We start from the raw sequence: 22938 nt of genomic DNA, 5'->3' as shown, positions 1-22938 counted from the left end.
TAGACTCTGCCCTTTGGGAAGGGGCATAGAGGTGGGACATGGTCATTTCCTTTTCAGCTCTCTAGATCTGAGGTTTAAAAAAGAACATCAAAACATGCATTTGCTTAAGAAAAAAATCAGAAAAAGAAAAAAAAATGTGTCCCTATTATTGGGAACTTAGTGATTAGAGAGACCATGAAGGAAACGACATTGGATGAACATAGTTTCTGTCAGTGGCTTTATAATGTTCAAAAGCCCTTAGAGGGTTTTATTTCCTTCCTTTTTTTTCCTTCACCTTCCCTTCCCTTGTTTTGTGTTGCCTTCCTTTTCCTTTAAAAAAAATCTACTTTTGCTCATGTTAGTTCCTCTGCCTACAGTGTCTCCCTTGCTCCTGTCCTCTGCATCCTGAGCCATCTCCAGTCTTCTGGACTTCAATGGATCTGGAGGAGAAAGTGAGGCTGCTGCTTTTTCACAGCTCAACCTCACTTAAATCCAATTCTCATGCATGTCCTGACATCTTGATATCTTTGGTCCTCTTTGAAAACAAAGGATTAAGAACACAACAAAGCTCCCCCTGCCCCCATCTCCACCCACCTTTCTCTATTCATAGGAACATAGATTTAGAACTAGAAGGGACTTTAAAGTTAATTTTATTTTGATCATTGTATCCCCAGGACTGAGCACAGTGCCTGGTATGCAGTAGGTATACAGTGAGTAATATCTGGATTATCCCTAAGACTGGCTATGTTGTCCCCCCAGAATTCTAGAATGCCAGAAGCATTAGGGCATCTTATCTCTCTAATGCTATTGGCTTAAGTTCTCATTTTTCTGTGTTCCTCCCTCTGTTAAAGGGCAGTGATTAGTGTCTTAGTTCCATTTAAAGTCAATTAGCTTTACAAAGGGCTATTTACTTCAGAGATTGTTGTTTTTGTTTGTCCTTCATTCTCTTTTTTCTTTTCTCTTTTTTCTTGTTGTTTTTGAATATCATTATTTATTTATTTATTTTTATTTTATTTAATTTTTAACATTCATTTTCACAAAATTTTGGGTTACAAATTTTCTCCCCTTTTATCCCCTCCCCCCCCAAACCCAAGCATTCTAATTGCCCTTGTGACCAGTCTACTCTTTCTTCTATCATCCCTCTCTGCCCTTGTCTCCATCTTCTCTTTTGTCCTGTAGGGCCAGATAGCTTTCTTTACCCCTTTACCTGTATTTCTTATTTCCTAGTGGTAAGAACATTACAGTTGATCCTAACACTTTGAGTTCCAACTTCTTTACCTCCCTCCCTCTCCACCCCTTCCCTTTGGAAGGTAAGCAATTCAATATAGGCCAAATCTGTGTAGTTTTGCAAATGACTTCCATAATAGTTGTGTTGTATAGGACTAACTATATTTCCCTCCATCCTATCCTGTCCCCCATTACTTCTATTCTCTCTTTTGATCCTGTCCCTCCCCATGAGTGTCGACCTCAAATTCCACTCTCCTCCCCATGCCCTCCCTTCCATCATCCTCCCCACCCTCCTTATCCCCTTATCCCCCACTTTCCTGTATTATGAGATAGGTTTTCATACCAAAATGAGTGTGTATTTTATTCCTTCCTTTAGTGGAATGTGATGAGAGTAAACTTCATGTTTTTCTCTCACCTCCCCTCTTTTTCCCTCCACTAATAAGGCTTTTGCTTGCCTCTTTTATGAGAGATAATTTGCCCCATTCCATTTCTCCCTTTCTCCTCCCAATATATTTCTCTCTCACTGCTTGATTTCATTTTTGTAAGATATGATCCCATCCTCTTCAATTCACTCTGTGCACTCTGTCTCTATGTGTGTGTGCGTGTGTGCATGTGTATGTGTGTACTCCCACCCAGTTCCCAGATACTTAAATGTTTCAAGAGTTACAAATATTGTCTTTCCATGTAGGAATGTAAACAGTTCAAATTTAGTAAGTCCCTTATGACTTCTCTTTGCTGTTCACCTTTTCATGCTTCTCTTCATTCTTGTGTTTGAAAGTCAAATTTTCTTTTCAGCTCTGGTCTTTTCATCAAGAAAATTTGAAAATCCTCTATTTCATTGAAAGACCATTTTTTCCCCTCAAGTATTATACTCAGTTTTTCTGGGTAGGTGATTCTTGGTTTTAGTCCTAGTTCCTTTGACTTCTGGAATATCCTATTCCATTCCCTTCGATCCCTTAATGTAGAGGGTGCTAGATCTTGTGTTATCCTGATTGTATTTCCACAATACTTGAATTGTTTCTTTCTAGCTGCTTGCAATATTTTCTCCTTGACCTGGGAACTCTGGAATTTGGCCACAATGTTCCTAGGAGTTTCTCTTTTTGGATCTCTTTCAGGAGGTGTTCTGTGGATTCCTTGAATATTTATTTTGCCCTCTGGTTCTAGAATATCAGGGCAGTTTTCCTTGATAATTTCATGGAAGATGATGTCTAGGCTCTTCTTTTGATCATGGCTTTCAGGTAGTCCCAAAATTTTTAAATTGTCTCTCCTGAATCTATTTTCCAGGTCAGTTGTTTTTCCAATGAGATATTTCACATTATCTTCCATTTTTCCATTCTTCTCTCTTTGTTCTGTGATATCATACTTTCTCGCAAAGTCCTTAGCCTCCATCTGTGCCATTCTAGTTTTGAAAGAACTATTTTCTTCAGTGAGCTTTTGAATCTCCTTTTCCATTTGGCTAATTCTGCTTTTGAAAGCATTCTTCTCATTGGCTTTTTGAACGTCTTTTGCCAATTGAGTTAGGCTAGTTTTCAAGGTGTTAATTTCTTCAACATTTTTTTGGTTCTCCTTTAGCAGGGAGCTGATCTGCCTTTCATGCTTTTCTTTCATCTCTCTCATTTCTCTTCCCAGTTTTTCTTCCACCTCTCTGACTTGATTTTCAAAATTCCTTTTGAGCTCTTCCATGGCCTGAGCCCATTGGGTGGGCTGGGACACAGAATCCTTGATTTCTGTGTCTTTGCCTGATGGTAAGCATTGTTCTTCCTCATCAGAAAGGAAGGGAGGAAATGTCTGTTCTCCAAGAAAGTAGCCTTCAATAGTTTTATTTCTTTTCCCTTTTCTGGGCATTTTTCCAGCCAGTGACTTGACCTCTGAATATTCTCCTCACACCCACCTCACCTCCTGGTCCTCCCAGCCAGTGTTTGGGGTCTGAGATTCAGATGCTGCTTCCAGCCTTAGGGCTTTTGGTGGGGGCAGGGCTGCTATTCAGTGTGAGAATTAAGTTCAGGTGGTCAGGTCTGGGCAGGGCTGCCTCTCAGGCTCAGTTCCCTCAGGGGGTTTATGCACAGACCTTCCACAATGGATCCAGGCTCCCGCCCGCTTGGGGAGCCCCAGTCTACAGCTGCCTCTCAGCTTCTACCTCCTGGGGGGGGGGCCCGAGCCATGGGGGCACCCCACTCCCCTCTCGACCCGCCAAAGAGACTCTCTCACCGACCCCCGTCACCTGTGGGCGGAGGGACTTGTGCGGCCTCTGGAGATCCCGTCCCTGAAGCCTGCTCGGGTCTGTTTCTCTTGGTGCCTTGGCCGCAGCAGGTCTGGGCTGGGCTGGGCTCCGCGTCTGCAGCGCGACTGACCTTTTGTGAGAGGTTTGCAGGTCCCTCTGTGGGTGGAGGGACCCGCGTGGCCGCTGGAGATCCTGTCCCCGAAGCCCGCTCGGATCTTTTCCTCTCGGTGCCGCGGCCGCTGCAGGGCTGCCCTCAGCTCCCAGTCCCGGCGCCCAGTCCACAGCGCGAAGGACCCCCCACGAGAGGTTTGCAGGTCCCTCCAGAACAGAAATCTCCCTCGCTCCAATATTCCGTGGCCTCTGGGTGCAGAATTCGCCGTGAGTTACTCCCCTGTAGCCGTTCTGTGGGTTGTGGGTTCTGAGCTATGTGTATGTGTGTCTTTCTACTCCGCCATCTTGGCTCCGCCCCTGTCCTTCATTCTCAAAAAGGACCATGACATTGGGGAGATGATGCCACGACATGCAACAGAACTGGATTTAAGTGAGGGAGGGTTATGCAAAGTCACTAGCCTCACTTCTCCAGAGCTGTCTGGGTCCAGTGACAAGATATAGGTCAGGTTTAGATGCAGTTAGAGACTTTAACCTTCTTAAATTAAGGTCTTTAACAGCTCTCATTTTGCCTGAGGCAATGCCCATTCAGTGATTAGGCTAGGTAAGAAAAGAGTCAGAGAATGGCCTCTATTATCTAGTCAAAAGAAAAAAAAAAATCAATCTAGAAGGGGGAAGACCCTCAGGGTTTCTGGTCAAAACAGAAACAATTGCTATTTACATTCACTCTGAGCCAATCCAGGCCTAAACTTTAAAGATATAACAAGAACAGTTTCTTCCAATACTTTAGAGGCATGCTCCTTTCTTTTACCTAAATCTCAGGGGAAAATAGGCTCAGATTTAGCAGAATTTCTATGTTACTTTGGTCCCACAAAGTTCATGTCTAGAAGTGGCATTGCTGCTAGATGAGCCCTTATCTCAGTTATTCTGATGATATCACAGGTTCAGACAAAAAGAAAATTATTGTTGTTAGGTCCTACTTCGATAGCTGCAAACTCTATTACTGGAGTGTAATGTATGAGATAAAGCTGTGTTTTATTCATTTCTGTGATCTTCATAGGAACTAGGATCATGCCTTTCACATGGCAGGAATTAGATATATGTTTGATGATTGGATAGATGAATGAATGAATGAATGAATGCTATAGCAGTGTTCCAGATGGCCTAGCTATCCATTCCCACCAAAAATACTGAACAGCAGTTTATACCAAACCATCCATCAGCGAAGAATTAAAATGAGCATATTAGCAAGGATAGCATTGCACTGAATTTTACTTTCTTGTCCCCAGTGACCAGCTGGCCTACATTCTGTCCTAGATCCTTTCTCTTTTGAATTTGATCTCCTGGCTCTTTCTAGAAACTACCTACTTTGGCACATGGATCATGGGATATAGAATGGGAAAGGACCTTAGAGAATATCTGGTTTAACCCTGTAATTATACAGATGAAGAAAGTGAGACCTAGAGTAGTTGAATGACTTAAGATCAAATAGATGGTCTTGCCCTTTCAGAAAAATATCAGAGTAAGACAGAGATGATGAGAGTTAGAGGGAAGTGGTTTACAAAGGAATTGAGAGGTATCTCTTACATTTAGGGTTTCCTTTCCTTTCAGGTTTTAATCTTAGAATTTAAGCATAATTTTCTCCTAATTTTTTTTGCATTATACAATTCATTTTTTGATCTAATTCCATAAGCCTACTATGTGCAAGGCACTATATTAAGTTATGGATATCTACAGAGATTTAAATAAGGAAGAACCTACTCTCAAGAGTAGGTCCATTTTATTTCAATTTCCATCCTGTACACATCATTTTCCAGCAAGTTCTCCTGCTACAGGTTGGCATGCTTATTAATTATTGTATTAAGCTCAAATACTCTGAAAATAACCATGACTTTATAGAAAGTTATTAGTCATAGGTATGACTTCATAAATACCATGTTTAGGTGTAATGCTTACTTCATCTATAGGCTACAGAAATGGAAATTGGTTTTGAAATAAGAACCCCTGATTTTGAATCAGGTGGCTGAAGAGTTGTAACACTGGGCAAGCCACTCAACCTTTTTGTGCCTTGCTTCTCATATTTGTGAAATAGGGGAAATAATAGCTAACTCACAGTGTTATTTTAAAGAATAAGTGAGATAATAAATGTAAAGCATTTTGTAAACTAGAAGGTCGTAGCTGATCAAGGCTCATAATTTAATCTAATCAGTTTAGGGAACTCAGGTTGTGGCAAAATCATCTCTTTCATAGTATAGCGTAAGAGAGTTGCCCATAAGTATTCAGAGGTTTAGTTGTTATTATGCAGTTGTCTTTAGTCATGTCAGACTCTTTGTGACCCCATTGGGTGATTTTTTGACAAAGACATTGGAGAAGTTTGCCATTTCCTTCTCCAGCTCAATTTACAGATGAGGTAACAGAGGTAAACAGTGAAGTGACTTGCCCAAGGTCACCCAGCTAGTAAGTGTCTGAGACCAGATTTTAACTCAGATCTTCCTGACTCCAAGTTTGGTTCTCTATCCACTGTGCCACCTAACTGCCAATAATTGCTTTTTTATAGCACTTTAAGGTTTGCAAACAACTTTATAAATATTGTTTCATTTTGTCTTCACAATGATCCTGGAGTTTAGCTGCCATTATTTCCCCTGTTTTACATATGAGGAAATTAAGGCAAATGGTGTTTGGATATTCCAAGTGTCCAGAGTTACACAGTAGTAAGTGTCTGAGGTGGGATTTGAACTCATCCCTGTGACTCCAGGGCCAGGGCTCTACCCACTGCATCACCTAGCGGTTTCTTTAGGGGCCATGTAAACAACTTTCCCATTTGTTCATACACAGCTTGTATTAGAGTCAGAGCTTGAACCTTAGGCCTTAATCATTCCAAGACTGGTTTACCTCTCTGTTGCATTCTTGTCTTTTAAAGCACCGGATAAAAAACAGTAATTCCTATGGCAGGAAAACATCAGAACCAAGAAGATGTGGATTTGAGTCCCATTTCAGACATACAGCAATTGTCTTATCCTGGACAAGTCACTTAAACTCTCGGATCCTGTAGACTAGTTTCTAATACTATAAACTCCAAAAGAGTTTACAGTCTGGATTGGTATAAAGAGTTTTCTTTCCAGGAATTCACTTTTCTGATGAAATCACAAGTCCAGACAAAAGGAAAATTATTATTGTTAACTCCTGCATTTACTTGGCTAAAAAAAAAAAAAAAATCTGTTTTTTTAAATAATAAATGGACAGGAAGGGAACTCTTTAGGAAGTCCTGATTTGGAGCTACTTAACTAGTCACTATGGCGAAACTACACTTAATAATATACCATCTTCCCTTTCATATTCATAATAAAGTATGTTAAAAGGGTCAAGATTTTTTTGTGCCATATGTGTATATACACATACACACATAGACACAATACATCTGCTTATATACACAGACATATAACTTATCTGTGTATAAACATACACACATATGTATATTTAACATTTTAAATTAATGCCTTTTGTTTTATGTCAAGTTTCCAGATACATATATTCCCTTTCCTTACCTAGCAAGGCTTCAAACATATGTACATATTTATTGAATGATTCTATTGGTTAGAGCCCCAACCTAGGAACCGGAGAAAAATCTCTCTGTTGGACAGTCCGGATAATCTCTACAAGTTTCCCTGCTTGCATATACAATTGTTTTATATACCAAAAGGAAGTTTAATTAAAAGAAAAGAAAACAAATAGCTATTAGATACTATACAAACAGGCTTGTCACAGTAATTTAAATCCCTCAGTGAGTGACACTTGCCAGGGTCACCTGGGATACATTTAGGGAAGATTTGAACATTTCTTATCCTTCGGAAAAGCTGACTTAACTGCTCAGCTCCAGGCTGGGATGGTTGCTTCATCTAGGCCTGCCTCACTGTCTCTTGCTGTCCAGGATTTGGATCCTAGAGAGCTGGCTATACATGTTCAGCAATGTCGGTATCACTGCCTTCTGTCGATAGATGTCCTATGTGAGGTTTCATAGAACTTTCCAACTTTAGAGTTGGAAAGGACCTTGGCGCTCATTTCATCCAATCTCCTACTCCATATAGGAATATAGCATCATTTACAGCATCAATCAGTCAGTCAGCAAACATTTATTCAGCCCCTACCATGTGCCAGGTTAAGCGTGGGGGAACCAACATCCTCAGTATGTGGTCATTCAACCTTTGCTTAAACACTTTCAGTGATGACCAGTGCAGTATCTCAAAGATATTAAGGTATTTACCTCTAATTTTTAGAAAGTGGATCCCCCTACAGACTAGAGATCTACCTTCTTTTAACTTGTATTTGTTGATCCTGATTCTTCCTTTTGGAACCAGTCTAATACTCATTACACAGAACAACAACTTGAAGACCATTATTATAATCCTCTTAAGTTTTCTCTTCTGCAGATTTGACATTTCCTGTTCCTTTAAACCATTCTTCTAATAACATGGCTTCTAAACTCTTCTTCATCTTGGTTGTTTTTTCTACCTACCCTCCAGTTTTCCATTATATTCCTTAAAATGTTACATCAGAACTAAACATAATATCCCCCACAATTGTGAGGAGTCAGGGTGTGAGATCATGGCTGCCTCTTCCTGTTCCATGAGGTAGGGCAGTCCTGGGTGTAACCCTGGACTTTGCCCAGGGTAAACTGGGCAGGTGGATGTTCCTAAGAAGGTCTTATCTATCTGCCATTAAGTATACAGATAAGTTAGGCCTGGGTGTGAGCATTCTCATCTAAGAATTCTCTAGGAAAGAGTGTGTATGTGTGTATGTGTATATGTGTGTGCATGCATGTATGTATGTATGTATCTTTGTATCTGTCTGTCTGTCTATCTATCTATCTATCGATCTATCTGTCTACCTACCAATCTGCCTGTCTACCTATCTACACATACAATGTGTTATATATATACATGTATGTATACATATACATATACATATACATTTATGTGTATATATACATACACACATACAAATAACTGCATCAGTTCTTGTAAGTCTTTCCATGTTTCTTTATATAGATGATAGTTGTTATTTCTTCCAGGACAACAAAAAATGAATTCTATTTATGTACCACAATTTGTTTAGCCATTGTATCTACTTTGTTTCCAGGTTTTAGCTACTTCAAAAAATTGCACCTACCTCTTAAACTTTATGCATCATTGCCATATGCTTTTATGGTATGCAAATGTGTGCCAGTGGTAATCCTGCTTTGTTGTCCAATTCTGATGGTCCTTTCCAAACCTATTTCTCTTAATCACTGATAGTGTGCATGCTGGCTTTCTTTGCCAGCCTGTATTCTGCTTATTATAGCCACTGTGCCAGCCCTACCAGAGTCCCCCCCTTGGCCTGTCTCCCATCCATCTACCAAGCCAATTATTTCTGTGTGTTCCTTATAACTTTCACCGTCCCATAATGTTCCTGGGTCAGCATGACCTTGAATTCTAGGACAAATCTGTTTGGGTTCCATTAACACTTCTTTCATGCCCTCTCAGTCTCCTACCACCCTTCCCCCTTCTCACTGGCAATTCCATTGCCAGAGGGCAACTTTCTTTCCCAAGTCTTCCATAATATGCCTAGACATGAGAGTCTGACAGACACAGAGTACAGTGGGATCAGGACTTCTCTTGGTCAAGCATTGTAAAGAATTTGTGACAACTTCTATGTAATTGGATTTGATGGTGGAAAGTTGATTGGCATGCATGACTAGGTCCTATGGGAAGTGAACCCTGGGCATCTCTAGCGCTGTGGATTTACTTCTTTTTAGGTCCTGGTCAAGACTGTCTCAGAGGTAACTGACACAGTGCTCCTGTAGACTTATTAGTAGTCCTGTCACAGTGTTGACTCATGTAGTAAACTAAAACTTATTGGTCTTTTTTCGTAAAAACTGCTGTTAAGCCAGGTTGGCCTGTCTTGCGGTTGTGTAACTAATTTTAAAATTAAAAAAATTAAAAATTTTAAAATAAAAAAAAAACAAACCTAAATGGAATACTTGAGACTTATTCTTATTTCATTTCATCATGTATATTTGAGCCCATCTCCCCCTGCCCCCCAGTGTGGATCATGCAAACTCCGCCATAGGCACACACAAGAGAACAGAGAAGAGCTTAGTAAGAGGTTGCCAAGGATGCAACTGTTCCTTGCAAAACAGTGTCCTAATCATTCAAAACTTTCAGGGTATCCTTAGGCTCATTGGGCAGCTTATAGCAGGAACCAGTCCACAGGATTTCTCCTACGAACATGTAAAACACAGAATGCAAATATAGTCAAGTGGAGAGAGTCACCTAAGAGTAAGAGAGACCCCCCCAAGCTGCACTGATCTGCTACAAAGAGGTCTCCTGAGGCTCTCTGTCATTGAGAAAAATCAACTCCACAGTAGGCGTAGAATGGGTCAACTTTACTAACACCAGCCCTGAAACCATCTATCTGCATCTAGCCCCAAAGCAGGAAAAAGGCTCATGCAGCCCTTAAGGTTCTTGGTCATAACCATTGATTGCCGTGCCCACAGCTCAATTACCCTTGCTTTCACAGTTTGGCAAAACTTCTAGGATCTCTTTGAATCTTGATATCAACACCAATGTATTAGTTATTTGTTGAATAAAGAATCATAGTTCTAGAGCTAAGAAGGACCCTAGACGTCATTGAATTCATTCTTCATCCTTAAAAGATGAAGAAATAGGAGTATAGAGAAGTTAGGTGACTTGTCCAAGGTTGTAGAGACAATAATGAAAGAACCTGGATTCCAACTCAGGTCCTTTGTCTTTAAGTTCAGTGATTTTCTTTTATGCATTGTGCTGTATCAATGGACAAGAATGGAACACACAGCAAAATCAGAGCATTGTGGGATGATACTAGAATCCTTCCTCCAGCTGATTGTTCAACCAATCCCATCCAATCCATTCTAAATCCATTCCCATCCAATCCAATAAACATTTAGTAAATAGAGCACTGTTCTAAAGGCTGAGGGATACAATTAATAAAAAAACAGTTCCTGTCCTTGGGAGTTTATCGTCTAATAGTGGGGAGAGAATACTCAAAAGATTGGCAGGAGAAGGGTGAGGGAAGAAAAGGTGGTTTCCCCCAGCCAGGGGTGGGGGCATCTTGTTCTGTGGGATTGAAACCAGGCAGAGCAGCAGATGCAGAGTGGAGTGGTACTAAGTACAAATCTACTTAACAGCCCATCATGCAGCCCACATATCTCAGCTTGTCCAAAAGGATTTCACAACAGGCTGAGTCAAATGCCTTGGAAAAATCAAATTGCTTTATGTCTGTGTCACTTCCTTGATTTAGCAGGTAGTCTATCAAAAAAAAAGCAAAAGGAGATTAATCTTGCATGCCTCATACCCGGGAACTCTGCTGGCTCCTTATAATAATTATTCTTCTCTAAGTGCTCAAAACTATCTGCTTAATGTTTTGTTCAAGATTTTTGCCAGAGATTTCAAGGTCATCCACCAGTGTGTTTAGTTTCTGGGATCTGCTCTTTCTTCCTTCCTTCCTTCCTTCCTTCCTTCCTTCCTTCCTTCCTTCCTTCCTTCCTTCCTTCCTTCCTTCCTTCCTTCCTTATTTCTTTCTTTTTTCTTTCTTTTTTTGAAAACAGTTACATTTCCTGATCTCCTTTTGTTTCCCTTTCCCTTCACTGTTTTTGTTTTTCCCAAAGATTACTAAGTAGTTTGTGATGATAACTGCATTTTTTTTTCTTCAGGCAGCAGGGGCAGTTAGATGGCTCTGTAGATAGAGTGCTACACCTGGAGTCAAGAGGTTGTTGTTCAGTCATTTCAGTCATGTTCAATCATCCATGACCCCATTTGGGGTTTTCTTAGCAAAGATACTAGAGTGGTTTGTCATTTCCTTGTGCTCATTTGATAGATGAGGAAATTGAGACAAATGAGAGTGAAGTGATTTGCCCCAAGGTCACATAGTCAGTAGAAGTCTAAGGCCAGATTTCTTCCTAAAATTTAGCCTCAGATATCTACTAGCTGTGTGACCATGGACAAGTCACTTACCCCTATTTGCCTTGGAGGCAACTAAGTGGCTCTCAGTATAGAATGCTGGACCTGGAGTCAGGAAGACCTGAATTCAAATCCTGCCTCAGATACCTACTCGCTGTGTGACCCTGGGCAAGTCACTTAATTCTGTTTGCCTCAGTTTCCTCATCTATTAAAAGAGCTGGAGAAGGAAATGGGAAATTACTCTAGTATCTTTGCCAGGAAAATTTCATGGACAGTATGGTCCATAGGGTCATGAAAAACTGGGCATGACTGATCAACAGCAACAGTATCTTAGATAGCAGTTGAATAGTATTAAGAGCTGGATTTGGTGTCAGAAAACCTGTGTTCAAATCCTGGCTCTTCCATTTTCTAGCTCTGCAACTTTGATTTTCTCAACTGTAAAATGGAGATAATAGCTTGTCATCTCCTCACAGGTTGTCATAAAGATAAATGAAGTCATTTATATTCAGCATCTTAGAAATTGTTAATCTAGAAATGTTATATATTATTATAACCCTGGGATGTAATTCATCTAGGCATGGAAGGTTGACCCTAAAAGTGGCTAGTTTATTATTGTGTTTATCACTTTACATTTTAAAAATAATTTTCTACAATAGAAATGCAAAATAGGAGTTGAAGACTTCTGCTTTCTCTGTCATCTTCTGATACTGTGTCTGTCCCAATCTGTGCATTTCTCTTCCATGTTTTACTTCTCTGCTCTGAAAACTTTTTGTTAAAGTACTTTTTATCATGCCATTATCTGATACATACTCATTCTGGAGTTTTGTTTTTTGGACCCTATTCCTAAAGTTCATTGACTTGGGATTCAGGAGGACCTGAATTCCAATATGACTGCACACACTTACTAGCTGCAAGGGCAAGTCACTTAACCTTGTTTTCCTCAGTTTCCTCATCTGTAAAATGAGTTTGAGAAGGAAATGGCAAATCATTCTAGTATCTTTGCCAAGAAAATCCCAAATGGGGTCACTGAGAATCAGACATGTGAAACAAGTCAGTAACAACAAACTTGATACCAAGGCCAGCTTTTCATCCACAGTGTCAATGCTGCCTCTCTCAACCTGTCAGAATTTAAAATCTGAAATCAATGAAATCATATCAAAAGCATCTGGAATAGTTGTTTTCTTCAGATGCTCCCCTTCTGCCTCACTGGTGTATTTATGAATGTTTGATCCACATGCATTTTCTACAATCTCGCATTTCTCTGAAACCACCTTTGTTTTAGGTTTTCTGACCACAGGACTCTGCCCCTTCTTCCTCTGAACTTTTGAAATCTGGCTTTCTGAAATTCTAAGGAACATATTTGTTTATTCCTAAGGTTCCAATGATCGATTGAACTAAATCAAGAGGAATGAGAATGAACAGTATCACTTCCCCTCAAAGAAAGCTCATCCCTTTCTCACCAGCCTGTTCTTTCTTCCTGGTCAAAGACAAGCCTTGTGGTGAGGAAGAGAGTCCTGAGCTGAGTGAGAAGGTAAACAGGTGACCCTGGCCTCACCATTTCCTAGCTTTGTAACTTAAGGCAAATCCCTTAGTCATTCTGTACCTCAGTATGCTCATCTGTAAAACGGGCATAATAGTGTTCTACTAAACACTTCATCCATCTTAAAGTAGTCAAACACATGTGAGCTAATATTACTATGATTTCCTGTGTAACCATGGAAAAGTCAATTTGCTCTTTTGAAAAATTAGGAAACTGAACTAGATTATCTCTAAAGTCTCTTCCAACTGTAAGTCTTAAGTCTTATTCTCCTTACTTCTTTCTCTATTTTCTGAAATATAGACTGATATCAAATCAAGCAATGTGGCCTGCTTTTAACTTATTGAGACTTCTAGCACAAGTTGATATTGAAGTCTTACATCTTATAATCTTACATATTTTGATATTACTTCTGTATTTTTGTAATATGTTGTAGCAAACATTCCACAATCCCCAGGTGATTTTTGCCGCAAAAGTCCATCTCTTAAAATATATTTTTTATTTTAGCAATGCCTTTTGGTTTTGTATCACATTCATTTCTGAATTTATCTCTCCTTTTTCCCTTCCCAGTGAGGGAAGGAGGGGAGAGAGAGAAAAAAAGAGGGAAAAAGAGGGGGGGAGGAAAAGAGAGAAAGAGAGAGCTATTTAGCAAAACCAACAATCAACCAATTGTATATTCCATACCCATAATCCTCTACCTCTGAAATTCTGTTCAATTCAGTAAACATTCATTAAACACCTACTATGTGCTCCAGACACTGTGCTAGTCATTGGGGATATAAATAAGAAAAAGAGGCAGACCCTGCTCACCAGGACCTCAAAAATACACAAAAAGACAATACACAAAATGGGGGAGGGAGCCAGGAATTTTGGTAGGGAGGGAACACATTGTTCCCTGGAGTGTAACCCATGCAGAGCTGTTGAAGGAGAAGGAAGTTAGCATTCATTTTTTTCAAGTCTTTTCCCCGTCCAAGCTTGGTCAATAAAATGATATCTAAACATTTCCTCGTTCTTTCCATTTACATTATTGTGGTCATTGTGTTTTTCATTTTCCTGGTTCCTCTTACTTCCCTCTGCATTAGTTCATGTGAGGCTTTGCCATTTAAAAAATTCTTTCTATTTGGCATTTCTTATGACTCAGTCATATTCCATTATATTTATGTACAAGTACTTATTTAACCATTCACTAATCAATGAACACCTATTTTATTTATAGTTCTTGGCTACCACAAAAGTATGGCTATGAAAATTTTGAAATATGTAGAACAAAATTCTACATTTTTAACTCTTTTTCCAACGATACTATGATTATGAATTATCTTATGCCATTATTTCTAAAAAATCAGAATTGCAAGATGACCCAAAGGACAGTAAAATGACTCAGGATGGGCATAAATAACTGTAATTGATTATCAGTGATAACTTGTACTCAAGAAGTAGTGCAGAGACATCACTGGGGAGCTGACTGAAAGACCCTAGAAAGGATAGTATCACTAGGCAGGGGAACAGGGCGAAGATAACTAAGAGAGTGAGACAGCAGAGGTGTTCAACTCTTATTTTGCTTTTGTTTTATTTGCCAAGGAAAAAGATTTCTGGATTGAAAAGGAAAAATGACTAATATGAAGCTGATACTCAAGATAAATAAAGAATTAATAAGAGAACACCTGTCATTGATGAATTCAACCGGTCTCAGATGAGCTACTTCTTAGATTATTACCAGGAATGAGCAGATGGGATTGCTGAGGTCCCACCAAGGATCTTTGAAAGATCATGGAGGATAAGGGAAGTACTACAAGATTGAAGAAGCTCAAATATTTTGATTTTCCTAAAAGGGGACAAGAAAAACAGAGTCTGCTAACTGTAGGTCCATTATTGACTTTGATTCCTGACATATAAAGGAATTCCTACATTCCTTCACCAAAAGTAAGGCTACCAACATTGAATTCCACAAGAACCAGTCCTCCTGATGGAGTTGAGGTTGGTGGAGAGGATTTTGAGTTGGTGGAGAACTTCCAGCTTAGCTGCCATCACATTTGATGCTGCTTCGGTCCACTGCTTCTCTGCTCAGACTCACTACCCATGGCTAGCAAATTCCTACCCCCTCTTACTCTTCAAAACATAGTGATAGGGATTCCCTGGTTGCCCAAGAGTAAAGTGCCTCCTAAACCTCTACTTTCTGTTCTGCTATCCCCATCTACCTCAATCTTACCCTTCCAATGTACCACTCTAGCTATGCTCATCTCTTCCACCATGCTCTCTAAAATTCTGTTTTCATCATTGTCAGTTTTCCTTTCATCTTTGACAACTCTTCGTCTTATGCTTATTCCAATCAGGTCCTAGATCATTAACCTTCCTTTCTCAAGTTCAGTATCTGCTTTACTATTTTCCTCTTGACCTCAACTACTGCCCTTATATTTGGGGCAGTATATATTTTAACATACATATTGATGCTTTCACAAATAACCTAACCTCCTGGTCCCTAAATCTACTAAATTCCTATGACCTACTCCTCTGTTCCAAATCGTCATACTTTTGATCCTGCCATTGGCCACAGAGGTTCCATTTCCATGACTGAGAACTCTAATCTTCCTTTAGTTGATCATAACCTCCCAACACTCCATCTCTTGCTATGCCTTATTTCTCCTAAGCCTATTTTTCATCTTCATGCCTTTTGTTCCAGCAATCCATCTTTTAGAAGTCTCCTAAGCTATTTCCCTTGCTTTGGATTCAGTTTCCTTGCTTCTCATCCTCAACCCTTTAGTTAACAAGTCCATGTCTACCCTATTCTCTATTCTTGAATTCATTGCTCTTGCATCCTCTCACCTTTCCTATCTTTCCAGGCACTAATTCTTGATTACTCCCACTACATCCCTCTTCTCCTTCTACTCATATCTTCTGAAAGGAAGTGAAGGAAATCACTCAGCTAAGCTTACTGGGTCCATTTTAAATTTATGTTTTCTGATATTAAGTGGACCCTCACAACAGTTAGGCAATCCTTTTATGTCTCTGTACTATCCCATTCCCTACTGCAGTAGTACCAGACCTAATCTTCTTTCCTCAAGTCTTTCATACCACCTTTTCTCTACCAAATCTCTCAGCTAAGGACTTGGATATTAGAGAATACTTTGAGCTCCGTATTCTTCCCTCCTTTGCATATCACAGCACTTTGACATCCTTATCTTTCCCCATTTTCTTCTCCTTTAGTCTCTGATGATATACATACATACATGGGGAGAAGACCAATTGGTTAGATCTCAGAATGTGGTTGGGAGTGGGTGGCAACATCCAGTGAGGCTGAAAAGATAGGTTAGGGACAGATTGTGTATGGCTTTAAAAGCTAAACAAAAGAGTTCATAGTTAATCCTAGAGGCAATAGGAAGGCAAGAGAGTTGATTGAATAGAGGAGCCATATAAATCAGATTTGTGTTTAAGGAAAAATCACTGGTTGCTGTGTATAGGATATACCAAAGGGAGGAGAGATTTGAAGTAGGGAGATCAATTAGGAAGTTGCTGCAATAATCTAGGTAAGAGAATATGAGGGCCTGAACTAAGAGAAGAATAGAAAGAAATAAAATTGGCAAGGTTAATTGGAGCCTGATCATTAAGAACCTTTAGAGGTGTAAGGACCTTTAGCATTTTAATTTGTTAACAATATGGAACCGTTGAAGTTTTTTGAGCAAGGTAATGACATGATCAGAATTGTTTTAAGGGTATGATTTTGGTATCTCTGTGATGGATGGATGGATGAATGGATGGAGAAGGAAGAGATTAGATTCAGGAAGATCAGTTAGAATTATTACAATAACTCTAAATCAAAGATACCTCTAGGTGACTTGCAGGACATTGGTAACATCAAATAGAATCACTTCTTCTCTCAATGCACCACTACATGCTATCCCCATAGGTTCATAAGAAGGAGATGGGGTTGGGATGATGACAATACTGGGGGGTAGAATAACGCAGCTCCATTTTGAGATTATTTCTGGATATAGTGATGACTCAACTAGATGCTTTCAGATGAATGTCCCTGACCATGATGCTGAGAGAATTGTTGGGAAATCCAAGCAGAGCTGTCCATCTGACAATTAGAAATATGGCATTAAAACATGGGAGAGTGAGCAGACTCTAATACAGATACATAAATATAGGTATGGCTATAGGAAGAGGTATAGCTATAGATAATTCATCCCTGCCTGCACAAATCACTTAATTTTTTAGTGCAATAAGCAATATTCTGAGACTAAAAATTATAAATAAGGTATCACTCTTCATTGGTTGAGGGAATTCAATACTATGAGTTCCCTACTCTGATGAAATCACTTTTGAAATATATACATGCGTGAATTATATGTACATGTATGTACTATATACACTCACATTTGTATATATAAATAAGTATATGTATGCGGAGAGAGAATAGAGAGAGAAGAAAAGAAGTTAAGGGACAGAGACGACTTCAGAGATACCAAAATTTATGGAATAGGAATAGAAAGATGAGGCAGTGAAATAAATGGTCATAGAGGTAAGAGGAGAGTCAGGAGAGAATGATTTCATGGAAGCTGAGGAGGAAGATAGTATCTAGAAGGAGGACAAGGGGTTAACAACGACAAGGACTGCACAAAAGTCAAAGAGTGAGTGCTGAGGACAAGAAAAGGCCATTGGATTTAGTGATTAAGAGGTCGTTCCTTGGGGAGAGAAATTTCCATAAAGTAGTGATGATGGAAATCAAATATCAGGGGTCTGAGGAGTAAAGAGACAATAAGTGTAGGGGATTCTTCCTCTATGTTTAACAGTGATAGCTGTTGGGGGAAGCAAGGCAAAGGGATCTTTTGTTTTTAAGCTAGGGGAGATATGAGCATGTTTTTAGGCAGAGGTGCATAAGCTAGTAGAGAGGGAGATGGTGTGTGTGTGCGTGTGTGTGTGTAAATAAAGCAAAGTCCTGGAAGTGATCTGTGCAGATGGGATCAAGAGCACAAGTGGAAGAGCTCTTAACCTTGGCAAGGACAAAAATGACAGCTAATCCTCTGAGACCAACATGAAGGAGGGGAGGATAAGTGAAGACTAAAGGAGGTTGTGATGTGTAAAAGAGGCTTGAAGAGAGAACTCAATGGATGACTTCAGTCTTTTCAATGAGATGAAGTCATCTATTGAATGAGAGGTGGGTGGAGATGGATTTTTCCCCAGTTTCTTTTCATTTATTTATTTAATTTATTGGGTTATTTTGAATTTGACAAGCATCAACAAAGATGAATGTTGTGAAATATAAAAACATGTAAAGAGTATCATATACAAAACTGTTTCATATATAGCTTTCTCCTCCTCCTTTTAAGTATATAATAAATTTAACAAATTGGTTCCAAAGCTACCCTGCTTGTCTGTTTTTCCTTTGAGGTTCTTTTTGATCTCTTCTGTACATTTAAAATGTTTTATTGATAATCTTTTATCGTTTTCTTCTTTTTTTTTGGCATTATTGTCACTAGCCTCTCCCTATTCCTATTCTCTGTTTGAAAAGAAAGAAAAAGCCTGCCTTTTAACAAATAAGCTTCTTCAGCTTATTCTTTTTTTTCTTCATAAAATTTCTTTTTTTTAATTTTATTTCTTTTTTTAAATTTATTTATTTAACTTTTAACATTCATTTTCACAAAATTTTGGGTTTCAAATTTTCTCCCCATATCTCCCCTCCCCCACCCCAAAACACCAAGCATTCTAATTGCCCCTCTCACTAATCTGCCCTCTCTTCTAACATCCTTCCCTTCCCTTGTCCCCATCTTCGCTTTTGTCCTGTAGGGCCAGATGACTTTCTATACCCCATTACCTATATTTCTTACTTCCTAGTAGCAAGAACAATACTCGACAGTTGTTCCTAAAACTTTGACTTCCAACTTCTCCCCATCCCTCCCTCCCCTCCCATTACCTTTGCAAAGGCAAGCAATTCAATATAGGCCATATCTGTGTAGTTTTGCAAATGACTTCCATAACAGTTGTGTTGTACAAGACCAACTATATTTCTCTCTATCCCATCCTGCCCCCCATTGCTTCTATTCTCTCTTTGGATCCTGTCCCTCCCCAAGAGTGTTGACTTTAAATTGCTCCCTCCTCCCACTGTCCTCCCTTCCATTATCCCCCCCCCCACCCTGCTTATCCCCTTCTCCCCCACTTTCCTGAATTGTAAGATAGGTTTTCATACCAAAATGAGTGTGCATTTTATTCCTCCCTTTAGACGAATGTGATGAGAGTAAGCTTCATGTTTTTCTCTTACCTCCCCTCTTTTCCCCCTCCACTGAAAAGTCTTTTGCTTGCCTCTTTTATGAGAGATAATTTGCCCCATTTCATTTCTCCCTTTCTCCTCCCAATATATTTCTCTCTCACCCCTTAATTTCATTTTTTTAAGATATGATCCCATCCTATTCAATTCACTCTGTGCTCTCAGTCTCTTTCTTTGTGTGTGTGTGTGTGTGTGTGTGTGTGTAATCCCATGAACTAGTCAGATACTGAAAAGTTTCAAGAGTTACAAATATTGTCTTTCCATGTAGGAATGTAAACAGTTCAACTTTAGTAAGTCCCTTATGACTTCTCTTTGCTGTTTACCTTTTCATGTTTCTCTTCATTCTTGTGTTTGAAAGTCAAATTTTCTTTTCAGCTCTGGTCTTTTTATCAAGAATTCTTGAAAGTCCTTGATTTCATTGAAAGACCATTTTTTCCCCTGAAGTATTATAGTCAGTTTTGCTGGGTAGGTGATTCTTGGTTTTAGTCCTAGTTCCTTTGACTTCTGGAATATCCTATTCCACGCCCTTCGATCCCTTAATGTAGAAGCTGCTAGATCTTGTGTTATCCTGATTGTATTTCCACAATACTTGAATTGTTTCTTTCTAGCTGCTTGCAATATTTTCTCCTTGACCAGGGAACTCTGGAATTTGGCCACCATGTTCCTAGGAGTTTCTCTTTTTGGATCTCTTTCAGGAGGTGATCAGTGGATTCTTTCAATATTTATTTTGCCCCCTGGTTCTAAAATATCAGGGCAGTTTTCATTGATAATTTCATGGAAGATGATGTCTAGGCTCTTTTTTGGATCATGGCTTTCAGGTAGTCCCATAATTTTTAAATTGTCTCTCCTGGATCTATTTTCCAGGTCAGTTGTTTTTCCAATGAGATATTTCACATTATCTTCCATTTTTTCATTCTTTTGGTTTTGTTTTGTGATTTCTTGGTTTCTCATAAAGTCATTAGCCTCCATCTGTTCCATTCTAATTTTGAAAGAACTATTTTCTTCAGTGAGCTTTGGAACCTCCTTTTCCATTTGGCTAATTCTTCTTTTTAAAGCATTCTTCTCCTTATTGGCTTTTTGAACCTCTTTTGCCAATTGAGTTAGCCTATTTTTCAAGGTGTTATTTTCTTCAGCACTTTTTTGGGTTTCCTTAGCAAGGTGTGGACCTGCTTTTCATGCTTTTCTTGCATCTCTCTCATTTCTCTTCCCAGTTTTTCCTCCACCTCTCTTACTTGATTTTCAAAATCCTTTTTGAGCTCTTCCATGGCCTGAGCCCATGGAATATTTATTTTGGGTATTTGGGATATAGAAGCCTTGACTTCTATGTCTTTCCCTGATGGTAAGCATTGTTCTTCCTCATCTGAAAGGATGGGAAGAGATATCTGTTCACCAAGAAAGTAACCTTCTATGGTCTTATTTTTTTCCCTTATTTGGGCATTTTCCCAACCAGTTACTTGACTTTTGGGTCCTTTGTCAAGAGTAGGGTATACTCTGGGAATCTGTGAGATCTCAGTTCCTCCAAGGTGGCACAATCAAACGTGTACTGGTCTGGACGCAGAGAGGGATTTTTATGCCCAGAATCTTAGCAGATCCCTCTCCACAGCCACTTGGCCTCCAGTTCCCAAGTTAGCACTGGGGGCTGATTTTCAGATAAGCTGGATGGGCAGGGCCGCCATTCAGTGTGAGACAAAGACCAGCTCTCCCAAAGCCTCTACCCAAGGATGAGGTAAGACTTAGCTCTTCAGTGCCCCCAGGGGTTTTTACGCTCCAACAATGGAGCTTCCATATGGGCTGCTGTGCTGCCTGTGTGGCTGCTGCCTACTGCTGGAGCTATGGGAAGGCCCTTCTTCCTTCCTGGCCAGCTGATAAAACCCCATCATGGTGCCTGTGGGTTGAGGGATCAGAGGACCTGCTGCTGGGACTGGAGATTCTGCCCCCAAGGTATCCTCCTCCCAGAGTCTCATTGCGTCCCACGGCTCAGCCCAGGCTGGGCTGGGCTCCGTGCTCAGCTCCGCATCTGGTGCAACCGACGTTTCAGTGAGCCTTTCAGGTCACTGTGGGCTGGAAATCTCCTCTACTCTGTTGTTCTCCACTTCTGCTGCTCCAGAATTTGTTGAGAGTCCCTCTCTACAGGTATTTTGCAGGCTGTGGGGGTAGACCCTGCGTAAGTGTGTCTTTCTAGTCCGCCATCTTGGCTCCACCCCTCTCAGCTTATTCTTAATGACTATATCCAATAAAGGCCTTTTCCTAGTCCTCAGCACTCATTCTTTGACCTTTGTGTGGTAACAAATGGTTCTTCAAGGGAAAACTAAGTTCTGGTCTATTCAGAAAGTGACACTGCTCATATCATTTGAAGCGTCCTTCCCTCCAGAGCTGTAAGGAGGGATGCTCATTGTCTCTGAGCATATTTAGAATTTACGTAGTGCTTTAGCATTTGCTAAGCACTTTACAAATGTTATTTCATTTTATTCTCACAACAATACTTGAAGGTACTTACTATTATTGTCACCTCATTGGAGGCAGACAAAGGTGACCCACTGGCCCAGGATTACAATTCAGATCTTCCTGACTGTAGGCCTGGAACTCTATCCACTTCATCATCTAAGCAGCAATTCACAAAGATGATGTGATCCAATGATGGTTCCAGTATGGTAGAAGTTTCATAAGCTGTTCCTGAAGTAACTCTAGTACCTTTCCAAAGACTCAACTTATGACATTTCTCTAATAATAAATCATCCCTAGCCCCCTGCTTGATCTCTTTTTGTCTACTACAAACCTGCAACTTTTCACAGATCAATGAATGGGAAAGTCATAGACACAAGAAGACCAAACACTCAATGCACTTTGATGTTTTTCATATGTATTCCATTGAGCTGTGGACTCGTTGAATTGGATCAATTTACTATTATTTATTTTTTATTATTTATTATTTGTTAGACATGCTTTAGAAATTGTCCTGAGCTTTAATTTTGATGATTTATGGGTATGTGGCAATAGTATGCATACTAGTAATTAAGTTTTTCTATTTGGTTGGCATACCCATTCCTCAATACCTTAATCTCATGGAGAACAACATTGCATGAGCCCTGAGAAGTACAGTCATCAAAACATCTGTCCCAAGTAACTGAGGTTACACAGTTATGGATGTTATCAGTTGACCTGATGGGAGAACCAGTCCTGGGAGAGGCTTCAAGGAAACTTGAATGGAGATGGCCCAGGTATTACTCTCCTACTCACAATTTTGACAAAGAGCTTCCTCTTCTTTCTTCTTTCTCATTTTGTCCCCACTCCCCCATTTCTTTTTCTTCCCCCACCTAGACATCACTTCTTTGAGATGTGGTAGCTTCCCATGAAAAGAATCTACGGTCAAGGGTGCTGATAACCAATGAACTTGCATGCTTGCCCTCTGAACAAGTGTGCAAACATATCTTTCTTCCTAGATTGGCTTCAGTAAATGAACAAATGGGAGAATACATCTGTATGTTGAAACAGGGGTTATGACAGCAACCTCTAATTTCTCCCTTCTCCCTTTTACACCTTCTCTTACCACCTAATGGAAGAGGAAGTCCATTGGGAGAATCATCTCTGTCATTTCATTTACTCAAAAAGAGTGCCAATAGCATGTTTT

Source organism: Notamacropus eugenii, chromosome 4 (assembly GCF_028372415.1).
Source record: "Notamacropus eugenii isolate mMacEug1 chromosome 4, mMacEug1.pri_v2, whole genome shotgun sequence".
Classification (NCBI taxonomy): domain Eukaryota; kingdom Metazoa; phylum Chordata; class Mammalia; order Diprotodontia; family Macropodidae; genus Notamacropus; species Notamacropus eugenii.
Note: the sequence above shows the minus strand (reverse complement) of the source record.